The 16034-nt window shown below is 38.2% G+C and overlaps 1 pseudogene across 1 annotated transcript in view; it reads left to right on the forward strand.

Moving 5' to 3' along the window:
* The window catches only part of LOC118149555 (peptidyl-prolyl cis-trans isomerase NIMA-interacting 4 pseudogene), a 131341-nt pseudogene that overhangs the window by 32445 nt on the left and 82862 nt on the right, over positions 1–16034 (forward strand). The window contains exon 3 of the transcript XR_013529735.1: positions 1–16034. This exon is cut by the window's left edge and continues 12093 nt beyond it; it is cut by the window's right edge and continues 40557 nt beyond it. The product of XR_013529735.1 is annotated as a peptidyl-prolyl cis-trans isomerase NIMA-interacting 4 pseudogene (transcript).

Here is a 16034-nt window from a genome sequence, read left to right on the forward strand (position 1 = left end):
TAAATTCACAAATTTTGGAATTCCCGAATTAGGGCATGCAATCTAAAGTCAGATGAAATAGAAACGCAACCTAAAGTCAGATGAAAATATTACCTTACTAAATGGTCGGGAAGTGGTAAGGAACTTTTACCCTTTAGGGCCCTTTGAGAAAATCAGAAGAAATTTCATAGCAGATTCTTTTGGAAACCTTGAAAATAAGGTTTTTCCTTATGTTTCCTCTTGTATCCCACCTACTCTTCTTCTTCCTTCCCCATAAGTTCCTGTTGTGTTTTTATACTTTGCATAAATAATGCTATTAAAAATACCAACAAATGCAAAAATAATATGCTATACATAATACTGGACAGCTTGGTATTGTCACTAACCCTTACGTTTTCAAGATCTAGTATTTCAATACACTTATCTAATACACAGTGTCTAAATAGACATTTCTAATATATTTACTTTCATTTTCCTGACTATATAGTAAGAATATACCAAGTGGTATAAATTCCATCACTTTATCTTTTCCCAGAATGAAAAATATTTAGATTTAGAATGTGTTCTTAGAAAAGCTAGAATTGACTGGAAAACACTTTCAATTTTTGTAATTAGCATTATTAATAAACTCCCAATAGCCAAACAGAGTAAAGGAGGCTTGGAGTTTGCATTTCATGTTCAGAAGACTGTTACCAAGACACTAGGGGTTCTATCTAGTTCCTGCTGTGTACCACACAGAAAGCCAGTCACTGAGACAATAATTATTGCCAAAGGCTTTAATCGGTGCTGCAGCTGAGCAGATGGGAAATCAGTCTCAAATCCATCTCCCCAACCAACTAAAATTAGGGGTTTATATAGCAGGGAAGAAATGTAACTATGTGTAGGAAAAGGGGAGGGTAAGGAAGCATTCATGATGTATGAGGGACCTGGCATCTCATTATCTGGATGAGATGATCTGGTGAGTTTCAGTTCTTCAATACATTTTCGGAGGCCTAGAGGGTCTTTTCCTGAGGAAGGAACTCAGATAAAAGAATGTGAAGTTTCAGCTTTAAGACCAGAAGGGTCAATTTCCATGTTTATATTTTTTAGAAAACGATCTATGAGACTATTGGGTCAGTTTCAAGACCCTTTGGTTTGAGCCTTAAGATCTCAAAAGGGGCCTTGGAATTAGATTCTGTTTCTCTATTTTTTAATGTTCTAATATTTCCACACTAACTCTATATTAGGAAGAAGAGACAATTTCAAAGCAGATGGTATATTAAAGACTAATTCATGTTATATGTATTCTCTCTCCTTTTTTTTTTTTTTTTTTTTAACAAGATAGGATTGAAGAATTTGAGACTGAGGGAAATAAAGGGTAGAGACCATGCCAAAAGCAGCGAGGGGGCAAGGCTAGGTAGAAATGATGGCAGGGCTTGCGAAAGTGAGGGGTAGGGCCAGGGGAAGAAGGAAGGAGGCTTTTGTTGGGGGATGAGAAGCAGGTGGGTAGGGGTAGGAGGGGAGAAGCAAGAGGGCAAGTGGAAGGGGATGTAGCAAAAGAAAGGATGGAGGTGGGGGAGAAGCGGGTGGTAGGGACCAGGAGGATGAAGGGAGGGCCCAGGTGAGAGAAGAAACAGAAAAGCAGGAGAAAGGATGGGAAGGCAGTGAGAAGTGAGGAATGGGACCAGGGGAAGAGAGGCAAGGCCAAGAGGGAAAAGTGAGGAAGCAAATGGGGAGAAAGAATGAGAAAATGTTATATGTACACTCATATGTACATAACACCCTTATTTATTTAATAAATTTTAGATTTTAGAGCAGTTTTAGGGCACATCAAATTGAGCAGGAGGTACAGAGAGTTCACATATATCCTCTGTCTCCAAATATTCACAAATTCCCCTGCTATAAACATCTGACACCAAAGCGGTACACTTGTTACAATGAATCTGCATAGACACATTATCATCACTCAAAATCTATAGTTTACATGAAGGTTCATTCTTCCTATGTATTCTATGGGTTTGAACAAATGTATAATGACATGTATCCACAATTATAGTATCATATAGAGTAATTTCACTGCTTTCAAAATCCTCCACACTCCACCTGTTGATCCCTCCCTTTCCCTTATCATTTGGTAACCACTCATCTTTTCACTATCTCCATGGTTTTGGCTTTTCAGGAATGTCATATACAGTCATGGGCTGCATTAATGACATTCTAGTCACACATACTTACCATTGTGTTACAATTGTCTGTAGTATTCAGTACAGTAACATGATGTACAGGTTGGTAGCCTAGGAGCAATTGGCTATACCAATACTTACACCAATACATAGGTTTGTATAAGTACAACCTATGATGTTTGCACAATAATGAAATCTCCTAATGAAGCATTTCTCAGAATGTGGCCCTGTCATTAATGCATGATGGTAGTTGGTACAGCATGTAAACTTTTCACACTGGCTTTTTTTATGTACTAATATTCATTTATGTTTCCTACCTGTCTTTTCTGGATTTGATAGCTCATATCTTTTTAGTACTGAGTAGTATTTTATTGTCCGGATGTACCATAGATCATCCATTCACCTAACCAAAAGACATCTTGATTGCTTTTGAGCTTTGGAAATTATAAATAAACCTGCTATTAAACATCTGTATGCAAGTTTTTGCGTAGGCATAAGTTTTCAGTTCATTTGGATAAATACTAAGGAACATGATCAATGGAATATATGGTAAGAGTATGCTTCATTTTGTAAGAAATTGACAAACTGTCTTTCGAAGTGACTGTACCACTTTGCATTCCTACCAGCAATGAATGAGAGTTCCTGTTCCACATTCTTACCAGCATTTGGTGTTGTCAGTGTTTGGGATTTTGGCCATTTTAATGATGTGTTGTTTTAATTTGCAGTTCCCTAATGACATATGATGTTGAATACCTTTTCATATGATTATTTACCATCTGTATATCTTCTTTAATAAAGTGTCAGTTCAGGTCTTTCACCCATTTTTTAAATGAGGTTGTTTTCTTATTGTTAAATTTTAAGAGTTCTTTGTATATTTTAAGTAAAAAGTAAATGTTTTTGTTTTTTTTCTTTTTTGAGATGAAATCTTGGTCTGTCACCCAGGCTGGAGTGCAGTGGCACAATCTCAGCTCACTGCAACCTCCACCTCCCAGATTCAAGCAATTCTCCTGTTTCAGCCTCCTGAGTAGCTGGTACTACACCTGGCTAATTTTTGTATTTTTAGTAGAAATTAGGTTTTACCATGTTGGCCAGGCTGGTCTCGAACTCCTGAACTCAAGAGATCCACCTGCCTTGGCCTCCCAAAGTGCTGGGATTACAGGCATAAGCCACTGCACCTTGCCTAGTTTAAGTAAATATTTAAGTAAGTATTTAAAAATATTTAAAAATTTAAGTAAGATAAAAATATTTGAGTAAGATAAAAAATATTTAAGTAAGTATTTACTTAAAATATACAAGAATACTTTTATCAGATGTGACTCTTGCAAATTCTCCCAGTCTGCAGCTTGTCTTCCTGTTCCTTTGGATATATCTTTAGCAAAGCAGAATCTTTTAATTTTAATGAGGCCCAGCTTATCAATTATTCCTTTTAAGTATTGTACCTTTGGTATTGTATCTAAAAAGTCATTGCCAAACCCAAGGTCACCTAGATTTTCTCCTATGTTATCTTCTAGGAGTTTTATAGTTTTGCATTTAGATCTCTGGTTAATTTTGAGTTAATTTTCGTGAAAGATGTAAGTCTCTGTCTAGGTTGTTTCTTTTTCTTTTTTGGCATGTGGTTATCTAGTTGTTCCAGAAGCATTTGTAGAAAATACTGTCTTTGCTCTATTATGTTGCCTTTGCTGCTTTGTCTTTGACTGTTGTTAAGTGGGTATATTTCTAGGCTCTCTATTCTGTTCTATTGATTCGTTTATCTGTTCCTGTGCCAATACCACACTGTCTTGATTACTATAGCTTTACAGTAAGTCCTGAAGTTGGGTAGTGTCAGCCCTCCAACTTTGTTCTTTTCCTTCAATATTGTGTTGACTATTCTGAGTCTTTTGTCTCTTTCTTTAAGAGATACCCACAAGATAGTTCTGGAATTTTGCTTGGGATTGTTCTGAATCTATAGATCAAGTTAGGAAGAACTGACATTTTAACACTATTGGGTCTTTCCAACCAGGAATATGGAATATGTCGCCATTTATTTAGTTCTTTTTTGACCTCTTTAATAAGAGTTTTGTAGTTTTCCTCATATAGATTTTGTACATATTTTGCTAGACTTATACCTATTTCATTTTTGGGGGTGCTAATATAATTAGGTGTTTTTAATTTCAAATTCCATTGTTTATTGATGGCATATAGAAAACTGAGGCCGGGCGCAGTAGCCCCAGCCTGTAATCCCAGCACTTTGGGAGGCCAAGGCAGGTGGATCAGCTGAGGTCAGGAGCTCAAGACCAGCCTGGCCAACATGGCGAAACCCCATCTCTACTAAAAATATAAAAATTAGCCAGGCATGGTGGCATGCACCTGTAATCCCAGCTACTTGGGAGGCTGAGGCAGGAGAATTGCTTGAACCCAGAAGGCAGAGATTGCAGTCAGCCTAGATCATGCCATTGCAATCCAGCCTGGGCAACAAAGCAAGACTCCATCTCAAAAAACAAAAAACGAAACAACAAATAAACAAAAAACTGATACTTTTGTTTATTTGCCTTGTATCCTGCAACCTTGCTATAATTATTTATTAGATCCAAGAGGATTTTTTTGTCAATTATTTTGATTTTCTACATAGATGATCATGTCATTTGCAAACAAAGACAGTTTTACTTCTTTCTTCTCTATCCATATACTTTTTATTTCCTTTTCTTATTACATTCACTAGGACTGCCAGTATGGTGTTGGAAAGCAGTTGTGCTGGGTGCGGTGGCTCACACCTATAATCCCAACACTTTGGGAGGTCGAGGCAGGTGGATCACTTGAGGTCAGGAGTTCGAGTAGCCCCAGCTATTTGGGATGCTGAATTAGGAGATTCACTTGAACATGGGAGGCAGAGGTTGTTGCAAATAGCCAAGATCAAGACACTGCGCTCCAGACTGGGCAACAGAGTGAGACTCCATCTCAAAAAAAAAAAAGAAAAAGAAAAAGAAAAAAGAGAATAGAAGAGAAGAGAAGAGGAAAAAAAGAAAGAAAAAGAAAAGAAAAAAGAAAAGCACTTGTGAGAGGGGACATTCTTATCCTTACCTTATTCCTGATCTTAGCAGGAAAGCTTTGAGTTTCTTGCCATTAAGCATGATGTAAGCTATATATTTTTGTAGGTGTTCTTTATCAAATTGAGGAAGTTTTCTTCTATCCTTAGTTTTATGAGTTTTTAGCATGAGTGGGTGTTGGATTTTTTTAAATGCTTTTTCTGCATCTATTGATACGGTCATGTGATTTTCTTTTTATTTTTCTTTCTTTCTTTCTTTCTTTTAAAACTTTTATTTTTGAGACAGAGTCTTGCTCCATAACCCAGGCTGGAATGCAGTTTCATTATCTCAGCTCACTGCAACCTCTGCCTCTTGGGTTCAAGTGATTTTCTCATCTCAGCCTCCCAAGTAGCTGGGATTACAGGTGTGCACCATCAAACCCAACTAATTTTTTTGTAATTTTAGTAGAGACGGGGTTTTATCATGTTGGCCAGTCTGGTCTTGAACTGACCTCAAGTGATCTGCCCACCTTTGCCTCCCAAAGTGTTGGGATTATAGGCATGAGCCACCACACACAGCCATGTGATTTTCTTTAAATGCTTTGCAAAAGTTGAATTAAGTTAGCACACTTGTGATAATTCCCATTTGGTCTTGGTTTATGGTTCATTTTACACATTGTTCAATTTGATTTGCTAATATTTTGTTAAGGATTTTTACATTTATATTAATGACAGATATTGGTCTGTAGTTTTCTTTTCTTGTATTGTCTTTGTTTGATTTTGGTGTTAATGTAATGCTGACCTCAAAGTGTATGTTAGGAAGTATTCCCACTTTTATTTTTTTGAAAGAGATTGTAAACAATTTGTATAATTTCTTTTCCTTAAATGTTTGGTAGAATTCACTAATGAACTCATCTGGGCCTGGTACTTTATGTTGAAAAGTTATTAATTTTTGGTTTAATTTATGTAATAGACACAGGCAATTCAGATTGTCTATTTTTTCTTGTGTGAGTTTTACCAGATTATGACTTTCAAGGAAGTGGTCAATTTCATCTAGTTTATCAAATTTATGGGGCAGAGTCATTCACAGTATTCCTTTATTATCCTTTGAATGTCCATGAGATCTTTAGTAATGTTCCTCCTTTCACTTCTGACGTAAGTAATTTGTGTCTTCTCCCTTTTTCTCTTGGCTAGAGTCGTATTGATTTTATTGATCTTTTCGAACAAACAGCCCCTGGTTTTGTTGATTTTTCTCTATTAATTTTGTTTTCAATTTCATTGATTTCTGTTTTAATTTTTATCATTTCTTTTCTTTTTTAAAGATGGGACCTTGCTATGTCACCCAGGCTGGTTTCAAACTCCTGGCCTCACGCAATTCTCCCACCTCAGCCTTTCAAGTAGGTGGGATTACAGGCATGAGCAACTGTGCCCAGGCAATTTTTATTATTTCTTTGCTGTTTCTTTGGATATAATTTGCTCTTCTTTTTCTAGTTTACTTCTGGAAATAATCTTTTAGCTTAGATTATTGACTTTGATCTTTTTTTCCTAATATATGTATTCAGTGCTATAAGCACTGCTTTACCTGCATGTCACAAATGTTGATAAATTGTATTTTTATTTTAAATTCATTTAAATATTTTTTAAATTTTTTGATATTTCTTCCTTGAACCATGTGTTATTTGGAAGTCTATTGTTTAATTTCCAATTATTTTTGGATTTTTCACTGATTTTTCTGTTACTGATATCTAGTTTAATTTCATTGTAGTCTGAGAGCTAACATTGTGTGATTTCTATTCTTATAAATTTGTCAAAATGCATTTGTGGCCCAGAATGTGCTCTGTCGTAGTGAACGTTCTATGTTAGCTTAAGAAGAATATGTAATTGCTGTTTTGGGATGAAGTAGTTCAGAGATGTCAGTTACAACCAGTTGACTGATGATGCTGTTGAGTCCAACTTTGTCCTTACTGACTTCTGCTTTCTTGGTCTATCTACTTCTAATAGAGAGAGACGTTAAAGTTTTCACCTATAGTAGTAGATTTGTCTATTTTTCAATGCAGTTCTATTAGTTTTTGCCTCACATATTTTGACACTCAGTTGTTAGGTGCATACCCATTAAGGATTATTATGTCATCTTGGAGTATTGACCCCTTTATCATTTTGTAATACTGCATATTATTTCTGATCATTTCCTTTGCTCTGACATCTACTCTGCCTGAAATTAGTATAGCTACTCCCACTTTCTATTAGTTGGTGTTAACATTGTATATCTTTCTCTGATTCTGGATTGTAGTGGCAGAATTATGGCTCACTGCACACTGCAGTCTTGACCTACTGGGCCCAGTGACCCACCTCAGCCTTCTGAGTAGCTAGGACCACAGGTGCACATCACCAAACCTGGCTGATGTTTTGTGTTTTTGTAGAGATGGGAGTCTCACTATGTTGCCCAGGCTGGTCTCAAACTCCTGGCCTCAAGTGATCCTCCCACCTTGGTCTCCCAAAGTGCTGGAATTGCAGGCATGAACCACCACACCTAGCCCAAGATCACTTTCAAATAACAATATACCACTTTGTGGGTAGTATAAGTAATAACAAAATAATCCTAATTCCTCCTGTCCACCTTTGCATCATTGCTGTCATTCATTTCACTTATATCTAAAGATATGTCTATACATTCAAATACCAAAACCCCCCAAAATTGTTGCCATTATTATTTTGAATAATCTTATCTGTCAGATCAGTTAAAAATAAGAAAAATAAAGGTTTTTACTTTACTTTTTATTTATTCTCTGACATTCTTCCTTTCTTTATGTAAATCTGTTTCTGACCTGTATCATTTTCCTTCTGTCTGAAGAACTTCTTGTAACATTTCTTGCAAGGCAGGTCTACTAGCAACAAATTCCCTCAATTTTTTTTTTTTTTTTTTTTTTTGTCTGAGAAGGTCTTTATTTTTTTCTTTATTTTTGGATTTCTGAAGTTTCACTATGATATGCCTAGATATAGTGGGTTTTTTTTTTTTTTAACATTTATTCTTCTTGGTGTTCTCTGAACTTCCTAAATCTTTGGTTTGTTTTGTGACATTAATTTGGGGAAAATTATGTTATTAATGCTTCAAATATTGCTTCTGTTCCTTTCTGTCTTTTCTTACTCCTTCTGACATTCCCATTACACATATGTCACACCCTGTGTACCTGTACCATGGTTTTTAGATAGTCTGTCTTTTTGGGTTTTTTAGTCCTTTTTTCTCTTTGCTTTTCAGTTTTAGAAGTTTCTCTTGAAATACATTTAAGCTCAGTGATATTTTCCTTGGCTATGTCCAACCTACTAATAAGCCCATCAAAGACATTCTTCATTTATGTTGCAGTGTTTTTTATCTCTATAATTTGTTATTTTTTCTTAGACTTTTTTTTCTTAGACTTTCAATCTCTCTGCTTACATTATCCATCTTTCTTTTTTTTTTTTTTTAATCATTTTGTCTATTTTGTTTTTTTGAGATGGAGTATTGCTCTGTCCCCCAGGCTAGAGTGCAGTGGTTTTATCTCAGCTCACTGCAAGCTCCGCCTCCCAAGTGATTCTCCTGCCTCAGCCTCCCAAGTAGTTGGTATCACAGGCGCCTACCACCGTGCCCAGCTAATTTTTATATTTTCAGTAGAGATGGAGTTTCACCATCTTGGCCAGGCTGGTGTCAAACTCCTGACCTTGTGATCTGCCTGCCTCAGCCTCCCAAAGTGCTGGGATTATAGGCATGAGCCCTCAGCATATTAAACACAGTTGTAAAATAAATCCTAGTCTGATAATTCTAACATTCTGCCACATCTGACTGATACTTGTTCAGTCTCTTCAAACTGTGTTTTTTGCTGTTTCGTATGCTTGCATTTTTTTGTTGTTGTTGAAGGGTTCCGTGTAAAAGGAACTGTGATATGTAGGCCTTTAGTAAGGTAATAGTAAGGTGTGGGAGGAGGGAAAGTGTCCTGCAGTCCTATGATTAGGTCTCAGCCTTTGGTAATCCTGTGCCCTTGGGCTCCTCAGTTTTGTTTTGCTTTTTGCCTCCTTAGATGGGACTGAATTGCTAGAGGCGATGGGAGTTGGCTGGAAGTGGGTATTTCCTTTCCTCCAGATAAAACTAGAGCAGGTTAGACTTTGGTAAAATAGTTTTGCCTGCGGGCAGACTTTGTTAAGAGAAACAGAATCTTCTGGCATGTTTTGTAGTGGTTCCTTCTCCTTTCTCCCTGCCAGAAGCCCAAGGGAATTTTTCTGAGATATTCACTGTGAGAATTTATTAGAACTCCAGGAGGTAAATCTCACAATACTGTTTGTACCCCCAACTCCCAACCTCTGTATTATTGGGTCCCCTTGGAATTTTTATGTCTCAGGCTTATCTATACTGAGTTTCCACAATTTATCAATTACAGTTCAGATTTTCCTACCCGACCACTGGTTCCCATAACATTTTCTGCTCATGAGTCTCTGGCCAGTTGTGACTTTCTGTGTCTGCCTGTCATTCGTTCCAATCCTGGGGGCAGTGGTTTGCCCTCTAAGCTCACTTCTCTAAGAAGAGTGATCTAAGAAGAGTGGCTGATTTTTCAGTTTTTTAAGCTTTTGACTAGTTGTTAGGACAAGGTAGCAACTTCTTAGCTCCTTACATACCAGACTGAAAATGCGAAGTTACCATATGATCTTTTTTGAAGCTCCAATCATCCTGTCTTTAGCCACTGAGAGAGAACCTCTTCAAGTCAGCTCACAGGTCCTTTTGACATGACTCTAATAATCTTTAATAGCTTCTGGCTATTCAGGCTCACTTTGTAACTCTCCTGCCTTACACCTAGAATCAGTCATTTCCCTCAAAAAGCCTTGTTTCTTTTAGTGAAATTGTATTTTAAGACTGTATTCTGGGTGCTAGAAGTGCTCATTATTACTGGGTTGGTAAATGTTTCTAGGGTTCTAGGCCTTATGATAATTTCATTCAAATTCAGGGATATAGGGTTGTTGTTATTTAGTTTGTTTCTCTTTTGTTAAATAACATTTTTTACATTATATCTTTATTATATTTATACTTTCTTAATTCCATACCAAGAATCTCAGTTCCTAAGGGCACATGGGATGATAGAATTAGAAAACTTCAGCTGGGCACGGTGGCTCACACCCATAATCCCAGCACTTTGGGAGGCCAAGACAGGCAGAGCACTTGAGGTCAGGAGTTCAAGACCATCCCAGCCAACATGGTAAAACCCTGTCTCTCGAAAAATGAGAACACTTGGGTACAGAGAGGGGAGCATCACACACTGGGGTCTGTTGGGGGGTACTAGGGGAGGGACAGCAGGGGGTAGGGAGTTGGGGAGGGATAACATGGGGAGAAATGCCAGATATAGGTGATGGGGATGGAGGCAGCAAACCACATTGCCATGTATGTACCTATGCAACAATCCTGCATGTTCTTCATATGTACCCCAGAACCTAAGGTGCAATAAAATATTTTAAATATTTTATTTATTTTAAAAATATATAAAATATTTTTTAAACCCTGTCTCTACTAAAAATACAAAAATTAGTTGGGCTTGGTGGAGGTGGAGATTGCAGTGAGCTGACATCACGCCACTGCACCCTAGTGTGGGTGACAGTGCAAGACTCTGTCTAAAAAAAAAAAAAAAAAAAAAAGAAAGAAAATTGTAAAATTTTATAATTATTTATTTACTTTATTCTACATTGAATACACAGTATCAGAATACTAATACTAATGTAATGCTGCAATTACAATTAGTGAGAACAAGTTTTTTAAATACTTTTTTTTAACAAATATGCTGCTAAAATAGTTTTTTTGTTGTTGTTTGTTTGTTTTGTTTTTTTTACAAATGTGCTCACTATTCCTACCCGATCTAAGTTTTGAAATTCTCTCATATCTAAGCAGATAGATATTACATATTATACTCTCTTTTAATTCTCATTTGGTCTTAGTTATACAAGATAAAGCTTTGAAATGAGGGGTCGTCTAGACCCATGAAATAAAGAGTTGGATTCTATAGTCCCCTCACCACAATTTGGGTTGGGCAGACACTCATTTTATCAGAAGTGGAGATGAGGACTACTTGACTATGAATTTTGCTCCTCAAGTTTAGATGGTGCACCAAAGATCATGTAGGCTCTTTCTGCTAATTATCATCTTTAGCGTGCTTAATAGACAGTGTCTATATGATCAACATTATTGCTGCTGTTGTTTCAGCAACCAACATTCCTGACAAGTACTATGCCTTCCTTATAACAATAAAGATCAGAAGGAAGGAAGATTGAAAATCTTCCAATCAGATTTCAGAATTTGAAATTTTCAGAATTTCAAAAGGATGGATATGTCAATTGGAAAAAAAAAAAGGCAGGTGGAGTCATTTACAAGGAAGTAGTATGCATGATGACATCAAGGACAAACCAGAAAAAACAGAATGAAAAGTACCTCGTAATAACATTAATATAACTAATGTTTATTTATAATTTACTGTGTGATAGGCACAATGTTAATTACCTTATAATAGCTTTATGATTTTTAATCTTCACAACAATACTATGAAGTAGGCACTATTTTCTGCCATCTATAGATGAGGAAACTGAGGCCTTGTGACTTTGAATAAGTTGCTCAATATCACACAATCAGGGCTAGGACTCAAATCCAGTCTATCTCCAGAGTTGGAGCAAATTTATAGTATCAATAGTAATTACTATTTAATAAATATCACTGATGTGCCAGCCACTTTATATACATTATGGTTATTTATCTCCATATTATACATAAAGTGCCTGACACATCAGTGATATTTAATGTCTGTAATAGCAACCCGGGGAGGTAGCTATTACAGACATTTATAGGACATTACTTTATTAACTATTAATAATATCTAGATATAGAGTTACATTCAAAAGTATGAAAAGCCAATACTGAATTTCCTCAAAAGCAAATCATCATTAGCATCTGTTTCTCCTGTTGCTCCTTCTTTAAAAATGGGCAGTGGGAGGGAGTGAATAGAGTTTAGATGTCAAAGCCAGACAGGCCTAGTTCTGACAGACTTGGGATCCAACTCCAATACAGTTGGGAAAATAGTAATGGAAAAGATCCTATGAGGGGCACAATTCTCTAACTCCTTTGTAACTTTCATTTAGTATGCTGTAGATATAGCAGCTTGTTTGTTGCGGAGTAGGGTGAAACATCAGATCTCTAAAATGTATTGGAAAGGTTAAAAGTAAAATCATAGAAAGAGGTAGTGTTAGAGGATAAACATAATTCAAAGAAAGATCCAAACACTATTCTTTTTTGAGATGGAGGCTTGCTCTGTCGCCCAGGCTGGAGTGCAGTGGTGCAGTACTGGCTCACTGCAACCTACGCCTCCAGGGTTCAAGCAATTCTTCTGCCTTGGCCTCCCAAGTAGCTGGGATTACAGGTACGCATCACCAAATCTGGCTAATTTTTGTATTTTTAGTACAGATGTGGTTTCACCGTGTTGGCTAGGCTGGTCTCGAACTCCTGACCTCAGGAGATCCACCCACCTCACCTTGAAAAGTACTGGGATTACAGGCATGAGCCACTGCACCCGGCCTCTGAATGCTATGCTTTGCAAATAACAAAGCTGAAAACCTGGATAAGACAGCAACTTTCTATAGGAAACATGAGTCTCTATAATTAGGAATATGACAGGGAAAACTTTGGTTATTTGGGGAGGAAAAACATTCTTCTAATGTTATGCAACTTGTCCTCATTGCTTAAGATATGGTTTGAGGCCAGGCGCGGTGGCTCAAGCCTGTAATCCCAGCACTTTGGGAGGCCGAGGCAGGTGGATCACGAGGTCAAGAGATTGAGACCATCCTGGTCAACATGGTGAAACCCCGTCTCTACTAAAGATACAAAAAAAATTAGCTGGGCATGGTGGCGCATGCCTGTAATCCCAGCTACTCAGGAGGCTGAGGCAGGAGAATTGCCTGAACCCAGGAGGCGGAGGTTGCTGTGAGCCGAGATCACGTCATTGCACTCCAGCCTGGGTAACAAGAGCGAAACTCTGTCTCAAAAAAAAAAAAAAAAAAAAGATATGGTTTGAAGTTCTAATTTGAAAACTATTCAAACTTGTTGCTTTTCTTTCTACCATTGCCTTCTTTGGACCACTTTATTAACTATTTTCAGGATTACCAGTGGGTGGGCAAGGAAAGGAAAAAGAAGATTAACTCATGTCCATAAAGAAATTTTTTTTTTCGAGAGAGAATCTCACTCTGTCACCCAGGCTGGAGTGCAGTGGTGTGATCTTGGCTTACAGCAACCTCAGCCTCCCAGATTCAAGCAACTCTCCTGCCTCAGCCTCCCTAATAGCTGGGATTACAGGCATGCACCACCACATCCAGCTAATTTTTGTATTTTTAGTGGAGACAGGGTTTCACCATGTTGGCCAGGCACTATGGTCTCAAATGGCTGACCTCAGGTGATCCACTCGCCTCAGTCTCCCAGAGTGCTGGGATTACAGGTGTGAGCCACTATGCCTGGCCGCCTAAAATTTTTTTGAAGAAATATTTGATAAAAGGATGGCAAAGTGGATGAAATAACTGGTTAAAATTAATTTTCTAGTTAGCCGAGTGATTCAAATACCCGTGACTGGAAGAACACTTGGAGCCACCGTGGGGATTCTTTTGGTTCATTGGCATGACTTGCTTGACTAGGGTATCAACTACACATACCTTCTTAATCTGCAGTTTGCCTCTTCCTTAAAGGTTTATAATATAAAGATTAGAGCACATGCAATCATACCCAGGGATAAAAGCAACACAGGTGGGATGAGGGGAGGAGTACAGTTATCCAGGGAAGGAGACCAGAAAACTCTCTCTTTACCTTGTGCCGGATTCCATTCCATGTGCTATAATCAATCTCCCCAAAAACCTTACCCAACAGTCTACTCTGTGAGGAATTCCAGAAGAAAAGGAGTCTGTTCTTGTTAGAATGAAAATGCAGTACTTGTCAAGTTCCTGACACAACAGCAGTAACAATGTTGATAACATAGATACTCTATTAACACTGTGCTAAAGATGGGAATTAGCAGAAATAGCCTACATAATCCTTGGTGGACCCATCTAACCTTGAGGAGCAAAGCTCACAGTCAAATTGTTCTCATCTCCAGTTCTGATAAATGAGTATCTGCCCAATCCAGATGGTGGTAGGTGACTGGATTGGTGGTGGTAGGGCCTAACTCTTGATTTCAAGGGTCTAAAAATCCCTCAACCCTTTATCTTAGCAAGTTCCGTGATGCTTCCATGGGCAGCCCCTGGTGTTATGAAGAGCTTGGAGGGACTACCTAGCTCCATGCTCCATCCACAGGTTCAAGGGAGCCTCTGTTTAGTGGTTATTACCCTGGGTCAGCTCTGGCCTCATTCTCTCATCCTCTGTAATTCCCAGTTGCATTCACTGTGGACCTCTACACATAGTCTTAGCCACTTCTCCTCTCACAGTTCTTGATCCCATTCTGACTAGTTGAGTATATCACAGGCTTAGTCTCCCTGACAACCTCATCTCATGGAGCTCAGAAGTAAGTCTACTCTCTAAGACCTGAAGTCTGACTCCCTAGTTATGCCTGCTGGGTGCCTGTGTGGCCTGTCACTTGGTTGCTTGGTTCATTTGGTTTCTTGGGCCAACCTAGGACTTAATGTTCCTGAGGAATATGGAGGGTGATCCTACTGACTTATGAGGTATACCTCTCCTTGTTGCCTGGCCTTCACCACCCCAGTCCTAAATTTCTCCCACTTACCCTGCCAAGGATATCAGGCCTGATGCTGAAAATCAAAGCTCAGCAGAGTGGCTGGAGCGGCTTTCTTCTAGTGTGGGGCGACCAAACTCCTTTTGGCTGCAATCTCAATTCCCTCTTGCTGTGCTCGCTGCCTACCTCCAACCTACCTTCCAATGCCAAGTTTTCTGAAATTGTGATTAAGGTGGCTAGGGCCTTGTGGGCCTTGTGCTTGTTCTGCTGGGCTGGGATTCCATCCAGAGCTAGTGCACTGCAGCAGGAGAAGGCCCAGAGGTAAATTCACCATGAAGCTTGCTCAGAACATTTAGACTTTAGGGTACCTCAATCACACAGGCTCCTGTGAGTGCTGAAACTGGTACAGTATCCTAGGTGGGGAGAGAAAGCCAGGTTGTGATCAAGAAGAATTTCTGCTGGTAATTTGCCCACAGTGATCTCAAATAAAAGGGATATAAATCCCCATATAAATAATAATTATTGTCTTTTTTTACTCATTCGAAACATTCTAATATTCTATTCACTTCCATATGTAAATTTGTATTTATAACCTGTGTTATTTTTCTTACAGAAAGATCCCAAAATTTTATAAGCATTAAGCCCCACAAAACCTGAATCTCCCCTTGGGAAGACCCATGCCCAAGCCCCCATCTCCAGAGATGATGATTTAATTGATCTAGGCCAGTGGATGGATCTCCCAGTTACCCCCAACTAGGGGATGAATATTTAACAATGTCTGGAAACTTTTTTCATTATCACAGCTTGAGGAGTGAGGGCTTGTTATTGACATCTAATGGGTAAAGACCAGTAATGCTGCTAAACATCTCACAGTGCACAGGAAAGTCCTCCACAACAAAGAATTCCCTGCTCAAAATGTCAGTGGTACCAAGGCTGAGAAGCTCTGATCTAGGATGCGGTTCTGAGCCTCAGCATTTTTCAGAATCTTTCAAATCAATTAATTTGAACATACAACCCAGGTTGAGAACAAAAGTTCTATAGATAATAACAGTAGTTAACCTTTACTACTGAGTACTTACTATGTGCCAATCATTGTTTTAAATGAATTAACTCATTTTGTCTTGGGAATAAGCTTATCAGATAAGGTTTGTTTTTGTTTTCATGGGTGTTTTTTGTTTTTTTTGT

This window comes from Callithrix jacchus, chromosome 19 (assembly GCF_049354715.1).
Source record: "Callithrix jacchus isolate 240 chromosome 19, calJac240_pri, whole genome shotgun sequence".
Lineage (NCBI taxonomy): Eukaryota > Metazoa > Chordata > Mammalia > Primates > Cebidae > Callithrix > Callithrix jacchus.